The following is a 14,423-nucleotide window of genomic DNA, read 5'->3' on the forward strand; positions in this document are numbered from 1 at the left end:
CTGCTGTGGTCAGGTGTGGGAAAACAGGGGACAGTCCCTGGTCCATGTGTCTTGACTGCTTTGGTCAGATGTGGGAAAACAGGTGACAGTCTCTGGTCCATGTGTCTTGACTGCTGTGGTCAGGTGTGGGAAAACAGGTGACAGTCCCTGGTCCATGTGTCTTGACTGCTGTGGTCAGGTGTGGGAAAACAGGGGACAGTCCCTGGTCCATGTGTCTTGACTGCTTTGGTCAGGTGTGGGAAAACAGGTGACAGTCTCTGGTCCATGTGTCTTGACTGCTTTGGTCAGGTGTGGGAAAACAGGTGACAGTCTCTGGTCCATATGTCTTGACTGCTGTGGCCAGGTGTAGGAAAATAGGTGACAATCTCTGAGCCTTGACTGCTGTGGTCAGGTGTGGGAAAACAGGTGACAGTCCCTGGTCCATGTGTCTTGACTGCTGTGGTCAGGTGTGGGAAAACAGGTGAAGTCTCTGGTCCATGTGCCTAGATTGCTGTGGTCAGGTGTGGGAAAACAGGTGACAGTCTCTGGTCCATGTGCCTAGATTGCTGTGGTCAGGTGTGGGAAAACAGGTGACAATCTCTGGTCCATGTGCCTTGACTGCTGTGGCCAGCTCTGGTGCTTAGATTGCTGTGGTCAGGTGTGGGAAAACAGGTGAAGTCTCTGGTCCATGTGTCTTGACAGCTATGGTTAGGTGTGGGAAAACAGGTGAAGTCTCTGGTCCATGTGTCTTGACAGCTATGGTTAGGTGTGGGAAAACAGGTGAAGTCTCTGGTCCATGTGGCTAGATTGCTGTGGTCAGGTGTGGTGCCTAGATTGCTGTGGTCAGGTATGGGAAAACAGGTGAAGTCTCTGGTCCATGTGCCTTGACTGCTGTGGCCAGCTATGGGAAAACACCTCCCAGAACTCTGTCTAAATATAGCATAAGTGCAAAATATCAAACAGGTTTTGGCACAATAATACAGTTTAAAAACTCCAGTCACTTTGACCTGGTTCAGTAACGTAATTACCCAGCATGTATTGAACCCCCTACTTAAGGTTTCAAGCTTGATTGGATTCATCTGGTGGGGACGTTGTTTCACATACACAGCGTTACGTACATATATACATTAGGATACATTACATCCGTACGACCATGTAGATCTGGAAACAAGTGAGTGAGCTCTTGAATTGACTCTGACACTTGAACGTTTGTCTAGCTTAGCATTAGACTATTAGCATAGTCAGCATAGTCAGCAATACCATCCAACGTTACAAGTTTACATGTTTCCTGGGTATCTGATACACTATCAACAGAAGCAACAGTTGAAACATTCTGAGTAAGTACATTGTCATTTCTTTCATGATACTTTCTTATTGAGGTGACCGTGTTTTCTCTTTTTACGATGGTCTACCATTACCACAACATCGTATTACGGATGTGTTGTACTTTATTGCCAGTACTGATATTTCTCTCTTCTGACTTCTTGTCATAGTGTACTTAAATCTTGTCCTGGATTTCCTCCAAATTATTCCTAGCAACTTCACAAGCTCTCGAAAGTCTAGTCCGACATGATATAACACAGCCCAACAAACTCATTTCAGACATATCAGTAAGCCATTGCTCATGCTTTAGAGATCCATGAACAGTATGGCCAATGTCAAACTCCAAAAACCAACATCAGTTCAGCGCAACATTTGAACTACGCTGACTGTCTGTTCATGACACTTTACGTTTGTTTTCTCGTCTCACGAAGGGTTTCCTTTTAAGAATGCATTCAAATACACACCTTTCATTCACCTTTCCTGACCTACGACGTCCTGTCTATGTCGTACCTGACGGTGACCACGCGACTTGGCTGAGCCAATCAACGTCAAATCCGTCTGATCCCCGAAAAGGACCGTCTGACGACTTAAGCAATACTACTCACATAACAATATATACTCACATGCATATAGACATGAGCCCTGATCAAGCAGCACCACATTTTATATAAGTACGAAAACAATACAGGTTATTGTATATATGCTTTGGAAACCTTATGCCGTGTACAACATATAACTGTAACATATTTTACTCTGATTGAAACAAATGAAGAACTGGAATTGAAAATCTGAAAATTGCTATGTGCTTATATTATAGATGAGGAATATGTTAATGTGAAGTTCGACGGAACAGAGAAATTAAGACATGGCAAGAGATTCTACATCTGTTTACATGCTGATGAAATTGATACACAATATGAAAAGTGGAACAAGACATTTGATGAAGTAAATGCCTGTAGCGATGGCATCACGGTGGATCTCACTCCGCCAACTCCAGGAACAATCACTATTGAAGGTTTACACGGAGGAAGTTTTCAGGTACATGTGTCGTTGAAATTGAGAACAATATACTTTTGTGTGTTGAAAAAGCAAACAATCCTGTAATCCTTTTCAGGAAAGTGTTTCCCTCCAGTAATAACTAATATTAATATAGTCATTGCATGTTCAGTCGTATTGAACAGCACGTAAGTACAAAGTTAAGTACAAACTGATCAATGTATATGAAGACAAACTTAATCCACTGGCAAAATATGGTTAACTCTATAGGCCGCAGCCTTCTTGGACCAATTTCAGATACGTGTGACGTAAAAATAAACAGCACTTGCTCCCGGGGTAACGTTTAAATGGTTGTTATTCTTCAGGTAAGCCGCAGTGAAGTGGTTGTGTCCTGGGCTGACTTCATGGACGTTGAGGAATCTGGAAGCACCTCCCACCCACACGGCATCTCACACTATGAAGTTGCATTGGGTAGGTTTTAAACTGGTCACTCATGGGCAAAAGCCATGCTGGGATTTCAAATGGAAGCAGGTACTAATACACGATCATTGTTATTGTTGTGATACTTCTGATGCTTGATCAGGTATCTCGACTAGCAATTATGCCAACTCTGAAGAAACGGGTGCCGTCAAAGGGTTGTTCACAAGAAAGTCTACACTTGAAAAATGCATTTGACAGGAAAAAATAACAAATGCTATCAATAAGGTAACTGGGCTGAAACGACTTATGGAAACACTGCTAACTTAAAGGTCATAAACAGAACTATGACAACAGTTCTTAATTCCACAACACTGAATAGCAATTTCTTGTTTGTTCAGTAAACATCAAACACGATAGTAAACTTTCTTTTGCACGGCAGCATGTAAATATTTGGTACTTTCTCCAGAATACCAGTTCTGGAGATAGATATACAGATCAGCATGGTACTATGAGTCGATGTGCGTACACGAACGTTCAGCTGGTAACATACCACACATTAGGGCAGCGACACATCTAGCTACGTTCAGCTGGTAACATACCACACATTAGGGCAGCAAAACATCTAGCTACGTTCAGCTGGTAACATACCACACATTAGGACAGAGACACATGTAGCTACGTTCAGCTGGTAACATACCACACACTAGGGCAGCGACACATCTAGCTACGTTCAGCTGGTAACATACCACACACTAGGGCAGCGACACATCTAGCTACGTTCAGCTGGTAACATACCACACATTAGGGCAGCAAAACATCTAGCTACGTTCAGCTGGTAACATACCACACATTAGGGCAGCAAAACATCTAGCTACGTTCAGCTGGTAACATACCACACATTAGGGCAGAGACACATCTAGCTACGTTCAGCTGGTAACATACCACACACTAGGGCAGCGACACATCTAGCTACGTTCAGCTGGTAACATACCACACACTAGGGCAGCGACACATCTAGCTACGTTCAGCTGGTAACATATCACACACTAGGGCAGCGACACATCTAGCTACGTTCAGCTGGTAACATACCACTCACTAGGGCAGTGACACATGTAGCTACGTTCAGCTGGTAACATACCACACACTACGGCAGTGATACGTGTAGCTACGTTCAGATGGTAACATACCACACACTAGGGCAGTGATACATGTAGCTACGTTCAGATGGTAACATACCACACTAGGGCAGTGACACATGTAGCTACGTTCAGCTGGTACCATATCACACTAGGGCAGTGACACATGTAGCTACGTTCAGATGGTAACATACCACACACTAGGGCAGTGATACATATAGCTACGTTCAGCTGGTAACATACCACACACGAAGGCAGTGATACATGTAGCTACGTTCAGCTGGTAACATACCACACACTAGGGCAGTGATACATGTAGCTACGTTCAGCTGGTAACATACCACACACTAGTGATACATGTAGCTACGTTCAGCTGGTAACATACCACACACTAGGGCAGTGATACGTGTAGCTACGTTCAGCTGGTAACATACCACACTAGGGCAGTGACACATGTAGCTACGTTCAGCTGGTACCATATCACACTAGGGCAGTGACACATGTAGCTACGTTCAGCTGGTAACATACCACAAACTAGGGCAGTGATACGTGTAGCTACGTTCAGATGGTAACATACCACACACTAGGGCAGTGACACATGTAGCTACGTTCAGCTGGTAACATACCACACACAACGGCAGTGATACGTGTAGCTACGTTCAGATGGTAACATACCACACACTAGGGCAGTGATGCATGTAGCTACGTTCAGCTGGTAACATACCACACACTAGGGCAGTGATACATGTAGCTACGTTCAGCTGGTAACATATCACACTAGGGCAGTGACACATGTAGCTACGTTCAGATGGTAACATACCACACACTAGGGCAGTGATACATAGCTACGTTCAGCTGGTAACATATCACACTAGGGCACTGACACATGTAGCTACGTTCAGCTGGTAACATACCACACACTAAGGCAGTGATACGCGTAGCTACGTTCAGCTGGTAACGTACCACACACGAAGGCAGTGATACATGTAGCTACGTTCAGCTGGTAACATACCACACACTAGGGCAGTGATACATGTAGCTACGTTCAGCTGGTAACATACCACACACTAGTGATACATGTAGCTACGTTCAGCTGGTAACATACCACACACTAGGGCAGTGATACGTGTAGCTACGTTCAGCTGGTAACATACCACACTAGGGCAGTGACACATGTAGCTACGTTCAGCTGGTACCATAACACACTAGGGCAGTGACACATGTAGCTACGTTCAGCTGGTAACATACCACAAACTAGGGCAGTGATACGTGTAGCTACGTTCAGATGGTAACATACCACACACTAGGGCAGTGACACATGTAGCTACGTTCAGCTGGTAACATACCACACACAACGGCAGTGATACGTGTAGCTACGTTCAGATGGTAACATACACACACTGGGGCAGGTGATACATGTAGCTACGTTCAGCTGGTAACATACCACACACTAGGGCAGTGATACATGTAGCTACGTTCAGCTGGTAACATATCACACTAGGGCAGTGACACATGTAGCTACGTTCAGATGGTAACATACCACACACTAGGGCAGTGATACATGTAGCTACGTTCAGCTGGTAACATATCACACTAGGGCACTGACACATGTAGCTACGTTCAGATGGTAACATACCACACACTAAGGCAGTGATACGCGTAGCTACGTTCAGCTGGTAACGTACCACACACGAAGGCAGTGATACATGTAGCTACGTTCAGCTGGTAACATACCACACACTAGGGCAGTGATACATGTAGCTACGTTCAGATGGTAACATATCACACTAGGGCAGTGACACATGTAGCTACGTTCAGATGGTAACATACCACACACTAAGGCAGTGATACATGTAGCTACGTTCAGCTGGTAACATATCACACTAGGGCAGTGACACATGTAGCTACGTTCAGATGGTAACATACCACACACTAAGGCAGTGATACGCGTAGCTACGTTCAGCTGGTAACGTACCACACACGAAGGCAGTGATACATGTAGCTACGTTCAGCTGGTAACATACCACACACTAGGGCAGTGATACATGTAGCTACGTTCAGCTGGTAACATACCACACACTAGTGATACATGTAGCTACGTTCAGCTGGTAACATACCACACACTAGGGCAGGATGATACGTAGCTACGTTCAGCTGGTAACATACCACACTAGGGCAGTGACACATGTAGCTACGTTCAGCTGGTACCATATCACACTAGGGCAGTGACACATGTAGCTACGTTCAGCTGGTAACTTACCACAAACTAGGGCAGTGATACGTGTAGCTACGTTCAGATGGTAACATACCACACACTAGGGCAGTGACACATGTAGCTACGTTCAGCTGGTAACATACCACACACTAGGGCAGTGATACGTGTAGCTACGTTCAGATGGTAACATACCAAACACTAGGGCAGTGATACATGTAGCTACGTTCAGCTGGTAACATACCACACTAGGGCAGTGACACATGTAGCTACGTTCAGCTGGTAACATACCACACACAACGGCAGTGATACGTGTAGCTACGTTCAGATGGTAACATACCACACACTAGGGCAGTGATACATGTAGCTACGTTCAGCTGGTAACATACCACACACTAGGGCAGTGATACATGTAGCTACGTTCAGCTGGTAACATATCACACTAGGGCAGTGACATTACGTAGCTACGTTCAGATGGTAACATACCACACACTAGAGCAGTGATACATGTAGCTACGTTCAGCTGGTAACATATCACACTAGGGCACTGACACATGTAGCTACGTTCAGATGGTAACATACCACACACTAAGGCAGTGATACGCGTAGCTACGTTCAGCTGGTAACGCACACACACACAAGGCAGGCAGTGATACATGTAGCTACGTTCAGCTGGTAACATACCACACACACTAGGGCGGTGATACATGTAGCTACGTTCAGCTGGTAACATACCACACACTAGTGATACATGTAGCTACGTTCAGCTGGTAACATACCACACACTAGGGCAGTGATACGTGTAGCTACGTTCAGCTGGTAACATACCACACTAGGGCAGTGACACATGTAGCTACGTTCAGCTGGTACCATATCACACTAGGGCAGTGACACATGTAGCTACGTTCAGCTGGTAACATACCACACACAACGGCAGTGATACGTGTAGCTACGTTCAGATGGTAACATACCACACACTAGGGCAGTGATACATGTAGCTACGTTCAGCTGGTAACATACCACACACTAGGGCAGTGATACATGTAGCTACGTTCAGCTGGTAACATATCACACTAGGGCAGTGACACATGTAGCTACGTTCAGATGGTAACATACCACACACTAGGGCAGTGATACATGTAGCTACGTTCAGCTGGTAACATATCACACTAGGGCACTGACACATGTAGCTACGTTCAGATGGTAACATACCACACAGTAAGGCAGTGATACGCGTAGCTACGTTCAGCTGGTAACGTACCACACACGAAGGCAGTGATACATGTAGCTACGTTCAGCTGGTAACATACCACACACTAGGGCAGTGATACATGTAGCTACGTTCAGATGGTAACATATCACACTAGGGCAGTGACACATGTAGCTACGTTCAGATGGTAACATACCACACACTAAGGCAGTGATACATGTAGCTACGTTCAGCTGGTAACATATCACACTAGGGCAGTGACATATGTAGCTACGTTCAGATGGTAACATACCACACACTAAGGCAGTGATACGCGTAGCTACGTTCAGCTGGTAACGTACCACACACGAAGGCAGTGATACATGTAGCTACGTTCAGCTGGTAACATACCACACACTAGGGCAGTGATACATGTAGCTACGTTCAGCTGGTAACATACCACACACTAGGGCAGTGATACATGTAGCTACGTTCAGCTGGTAACATACCACACACTAGGGCAGTGATACGTGTAGCTACGTTCAGCTGGTAACATACCACACTAGGGCAGTGACACATGTAGCTACGTTCAGCTGGTACCATATCACACTAGGGCAGTGACACATGTAGCTACGTTCAGCTGGTACCATATCACACTAGGGCAGTGACACATGTAGCTACGTTCAGATGGTAAACATACCACACACACTAGGGCAGTGATACATGTAGCTACGTTCAGCTGGTAACATATCACACTAGGGCAATGACACATGTAGCTACGTTCAGATGGTAACATACCACACACTAGGGCAGTGGTACATGTAGCTACGTTCAGCTGGTAACATACCACACACTAGGGCAGTGATACGTGTAGCTACGTTCAGCTGGTAACATACCACTCACTAGGGCAGTGATGCGTGTAGCTACGTTCAGCTGGTAACATACCACACACCAGGGCAGTGACACATGTAGCTACGTTCAGCTGGTAACATACCACACACTAGGGCAGTGATACGTGTAGCTACGTTCAGCTGGTAACATACCACACACCAGGGCAGTGATACATCTAGCTACGTTCACTGGTAACATACCACACTAGGGCAGTGACACATGTAGCTACGTTCAGATGGTAACATATCACACTAGGGCAGTGACACATGTAGCTACGTTCAGATGGTAACATATCACACTAGGGCAGTGACACATGTAGCTACGTTCAGATGGTAACATACCACACACTAGGGCAGTGATACATGTAGCTACGTTCAGCTGGTAACATATCACACTAGGGCAGTGACACATGTAGCTACGTTCAGATGGTAACATATCACACACTAGGGCAGTGATACGTGTAGCTACGTTCAGCTGGTAACATACAACACACTAGGGCAGTGATACATGTAGCTACGTTCAGCTGGTAACATACCACACTAGGGCAGTGACACATGTAGCTACGTTCAGCTGGTACCATATCACACTAGGGCAGTGACACGTGTAGCTACGTTCAGATGGTAACATACCACACACTAGAGCAGTGATACATGTAGCTACGTTCAGCTGGTAACATATCACACTAGGGCAGTGACACATGTAGCTACGTTCAGCTGGTAACATACCACACACTAGGGCAGTGATACATGTAGCTACGTTCAGCTGGTAACATATCACACTAGGGCAGTGACACATGTAGCTACGTTCAGCTGGTAACATACCACACACTAAGGCAGTGATACGTGTAGCTACGTTCAGCTGGTAACATACAACACACTAAGGCAGTGATACGTGTAGCTACGTTCAGCTGGTAACATACCACACACTAATGCAGTGATACGTGTAGCTATGTTCAGCTGGTAACATACCACACACTAGGGCAGTGATACGTGTAGCTACGTTCAGCTGGTAACATACCACACACTAGGGCAGTGATACATGTAGCTACGTTCAGCTGGTAACATACCACACACTAGGGCAGTGACACATGTAGCTACGTTCAGCTGGTACCATATCACACTAGGGCAGTGACACATGTAGCTACGTTCAGCTGGTACCATATCACACTAGGGCAGTGACACATGTAGCTACGTTCAGATGGTAACATACCACACACTAGGGCAGTGATACATGTAGCTACGTTCAGCTGGTAACATATCACACTAGGGCAATGACACATGTAGCTACGTTCAGATGGTAACATACCACACACTAGGGCAGTGGTACATGTAGCTACGTTCAGCTGGTAACATACCACACACTAGGGCAGTGATACGTGTAGCTACGTTCAGCTGGTAACATACAACACACTAAGGCAGTGATACGTGTAGCTACGTTCAGCTGGTAACATACAACACACTAAGGCAGTGATACGTGTAGCTACGTTCAGCTGGTAACATACCACACACTAATGCAGTGATACGTGTAGCTATGTTCAGCTGGTAACATACCACACACTAGGGCAGTGATACATGTAGCTACGTTCAGCTGGTAACATATCACACTAGGGCAATGACACATGTAGCTACGTTCAGATGGTAACATACCACACACTAGGGCAGTGGTACATGTAGCTACGTTCAGCTGGTAACATACCACACACTAGGGCAGTGATACGTGTAGCTACGTTCAGCTGGTAACATACCACACACTAAGGCAGTGATACGTGTAGCTACGTTCAGCTGGTAACATACAACACACTAAGGCAGTGATACGTGTAGCTACGTTCAGCTGGTAACATACCACACACTAATGCAGTGATACGTGTAGCTATGTTCAGCTGGTAACATACCACACACTAGGGCAGTGATACGTGTAGCTACGTTCAGCTGGTAACATACCACACACTAGGGCAGTGACACATGTAGCTACGTTCAGCTGGTAACATACCACACACTAGGGCAGTGATACGTGTAGCTACGTTCAGCTGGTAACATACCACACACTAGGGCAGTGATACATCTAGCTACGTTCAGCTGGTAACATACCACACTAGGGCAGTGACACATGTAGCTACGTTCAGATGGTAACATATCACACTAGGGCAGTGACACATGTAGCTACGTTCAGATGGTAACATATCACACTAGGGCAGTGACACATGTAGCTACGTTCAGATGGTAACATACCACACACTAGGGCAGTGATACATGTAGCTACGTTCAGCTGGTAACATATCACACTAGGGCAATGACACATGTAGCTACGTTCAGATGGTAACATACCACACACTAGGGCAGTGATACATGTAGCTACGTTCAGCTGGTAACATACCACACACTAGGGCAGTGATACGTGTAGCTACGTTCAGCTGGTAACATACCACTCACTAGGGCAGTGATACGTGTAGCTACGTTCAGCTGGTAACATACCACACACTAGGGCAGTGACACATGTAGCTACGTTCAGCTGGTAACATACCACACACTAGGGCAGTGATACGTGTAGCTACGTTCAGCTGGTAACATACCACACACTAGGGCAGTGATACATGTAGCTACGTTCAGCTGGTAACATACCACACTAGGGCAGTGACACATGTAGCTACGTTCAGCTGGTAACATACCACACTAGGGCAGTGACACATGTAGCTACGTTCAGATGGTAACATATCACACTAGGGCAGTGACACATGTAGCTACGTTCAGATGGTAACATACCACACACTAGGGCAGTGATACATGTAGCTACGTTCAGCTGGTAACATATCACACTAGGGCAGTGACACATGTAGCTACGTTCAGATGGTAACGTACCACACACGAAGGCAGTGATACATGTAGCTACGTTGAGCTGGTAACATACCACACACGAAGGCAGTGATACGTGTAGCTACGTCCATCTGGTAACATACCACACACTAGGGCAGTGATACATGTAGCTACGTTCAGCTGGTAACATACCACACACTAGTGATACATGTAGCTACGTTCAGCTGGTAACATACCACACACTAGGGCAGTGATACGTGTAGCTACGTTCAGCTGGTAACATACCACACTAGGGCAGTGACACATGTAGCTACGTTCAGCTGGTAACATACCACAAACTAGGGCAGTGATACGTGTAGCTACGTTCAGCTGGTAACATACCAAACACTAGGGCAGTGACACATGTAGCTACGTTCAGCTGGTAACATACCACACACTACGGCAGTGATACGTGTAGCTACGTTCAGATGGTAACATACCACACACTAGGGCAGTGATACATGTAGCTACGTTCAGCTGGTAACATACCACACACTAGGGCAGTGATACGTGTAGCTACGTTCAGCTGGTACCATACCACACTAGGGCAGTGACACATGTAGCTACGTTCAGCTGGTACCATACCACACACTAGGGCAGTGACACATGTAGCTACGTTCAGATGGTAACATACCACACACTAGGGCAGTGATACATGTAGCTACGTTCAGCTGGTAACATATCACACTAGGGCAGTGACACATGTAGCTACGTTCAGCTGGTAACATACCACACACTAGGGCAGTGATACATGTAGCTACGTTCAGCTGGTAACATACCACACTACTAGGGCAGTGATACGTGTAGCTACGTTCAGCTGGTAACATACCACTCACTAGGGCAGCGACACGTCTAGCTACGTTCAGCTGGTAACATACCACACACTAGGGCAGTGACATGTAGCTACGTTCAGCTGGTAACATACCACACACTAGGGCAGTGATACGTGTAGCTACGTTCAGCTGGTAACATACCACACACTAGGGCAGTGATACATGTAGCTACGTTCAGCTGGTAACATACCACACTAGGGCAGTGACACATGTAGCTACGTTCAGATGGTAACATACCACACACTAGGGCAGTGACACATGTAGCTACGTTCAGATGGTAACATATCACACTAGGGCAGTGACACATGTAGCTACGTTCAGATGGTAACATACCACACACTAGGGCAGTGATACATGTAGCTACGTTCAGCTGGTAACATACCACACTAGGGCAGTGACACATGTAGCTACGTTCAGCTGGTAACATACCACACACTAGGGCAGTGATACGTGTAGCTACGTTCAGATGGTAACATACCACACACTAGGGCAGTGAAACATGTAGCTACGTTCAGCTGGTAACATACCACACTAGGGCAGTGACACATGTAGCTACGTTCAGCTGGTACCATATCACACTACGGCAGTGACACATGTAGCTACGTTCAGCTGGTAACATACCACACACTACGGCAGTGATACATGTAGCTACGTTCAGCTGGTAACATACCACACACTAGGGCAGTGATACATGTAGCTACGTTCAGCTGGTAACATACCACACACTAGGGCAGTGATACATGTAGCTACGTTCAGCTGGTAACATACCACACACTAGGGCAGTGATACATTTAGCTACGTTCAGCTGGTAACATACCACACACTAGGGCAGTGATACGTGTAGCTACGTTCAGCTGGTAACATACCACACACTACGGCAGTGATGCGTTTAGCTACGTTCAGCTGGTAACATACCACACACTACGGCAGTGATGCGTTTAGCTACGTTCAGCTGGTAACATACCACACACTACGGCAGTGATGCGTTTAGCTACGTTCAGCTGGTAACATACCACACTACGGCAGTGATGCGTTTAGCTACGTTCAGCTGGTAACATACCACACACTACGGCAGTGATGCGTTTAGCTACGTTCAGCTGGTAACATACCACACACTACGGCAGTGATACGTTTAGCTACGTTCAGCTGGTAACATACCACACTACGGCAGTGACACATGTAGCTACGTTCAGCTGGTAACATACCACACACTAGGGCAGTGATACATGTAGCTACGTTCAGCTGGTAACATACCACACACTATGGCAGTGATGCATTTAGCTACGTTCAGCTGGTAACATGCCACACACTGCGGGAGCGACGCATGTAGCTACGTTCAGCTGGTAACGAACCTCACATTACGCCAGTGATACACGTAGCTACGTTCAGCTGGTAACATACCACACACTAAGGCAGTGATACGTGTAGCTATGTTCAGCTGGTAACATACCACACACTAGGGCAGTGATACGTGTAGCTACGTTCAGCTGGTAACATACCACACACTAGGGCAGTGATACATGTAGCTACGTCATGAAGTTAGTATCACAACTCGCCATCCGCATGGCATCTCACAGTAGCGACTTTTATCAGGTTCTGGATTCAACTGTGTGCTTTCTTTCATCACTCTAGGTTCCATAGCTGGAGCCGAGGACATCCAATCATTCCAGAATGTTGGTCAGGTCAATCGTGTTACCCTTCCAGACCTGACATTACAAGATGGGCATGCTGTTTATGCTACAGTCAGAGGTAAACGCACCGATATTTTTGAATTTTCAATGTTTAATTATACTAACGATACTCGTAACAAAGCCAAAGCCACACATTCTTGTGCCGTACCCGTCATCTCAGTCGTTTTGGTGCTGATTGGACGAAACAACACATTAAGAGTATTGAAACCCTCACAAGGAGAATCTTGTCAGACAACAGAGCCTACCACCCTCCTTCTTTGCCGATGGTCCTCTTGTGAAACATGTCAAAATAAATGAAAACAAAGCACTTTACAGCCAATCTTGATTTTGTTGACGGTTCTGTACTGCTGGGTGGTACCAGCGGTAGCAAGGACACGGTATCTTAAGCGACATAATGTTGTTGCTCTCAAGCCCATCCATGGTGCGACCCAGAATATGGAGGGGGAGATATGGAAAATGTCAGCTACAAAATTCTTTGGGATAGGCATATCCAAATCAACGAATCATTGAATATGATTGACAAGATAAAATACCCTTCCCAAAATGAGAGTCAATTATATCATTAGCATGTGGTTGTGAATCACAATCAAATAGTGATGATAGCAGATGTTCACAAGAGGGGAGCACCCTTCACAAACATATGCAAAGGGTCATCTTAAAGTTGTTCACAAAAACCACGGTACGGGAATATATGCTACAAGTGAAAGGAAAGGATATTACATCAGACATCGACATTAATGTATCACAAGAAATGACGAAAGCAAAATTCCACCCATCATATGGGTGATGTAATACCTCTGCATTAAACATTGGGACTGCAAAGAAAGAACAGGACTATTCTCTGTGTCACTGAATGAAATGAGCATGTATGCATACAGCGAGAGCCCACGCTATCGACTTGAGA

Source organism: Haliotis rubra, unplaced genomic scaffold, assembly GCF_003918875.1.
Source record: "Haliotis rubra isolate DU_JTF1 unplaced genomic scaffold, ASM391887v1 Scf1271, whole genome shotgun sequence".
Taxonomy (NCBI): Eukaryota; Metazoa; Mollusca; class Gastropoda; order Lepetellida; family Haliotidae; genus Haliotis; species Haliotis rubra.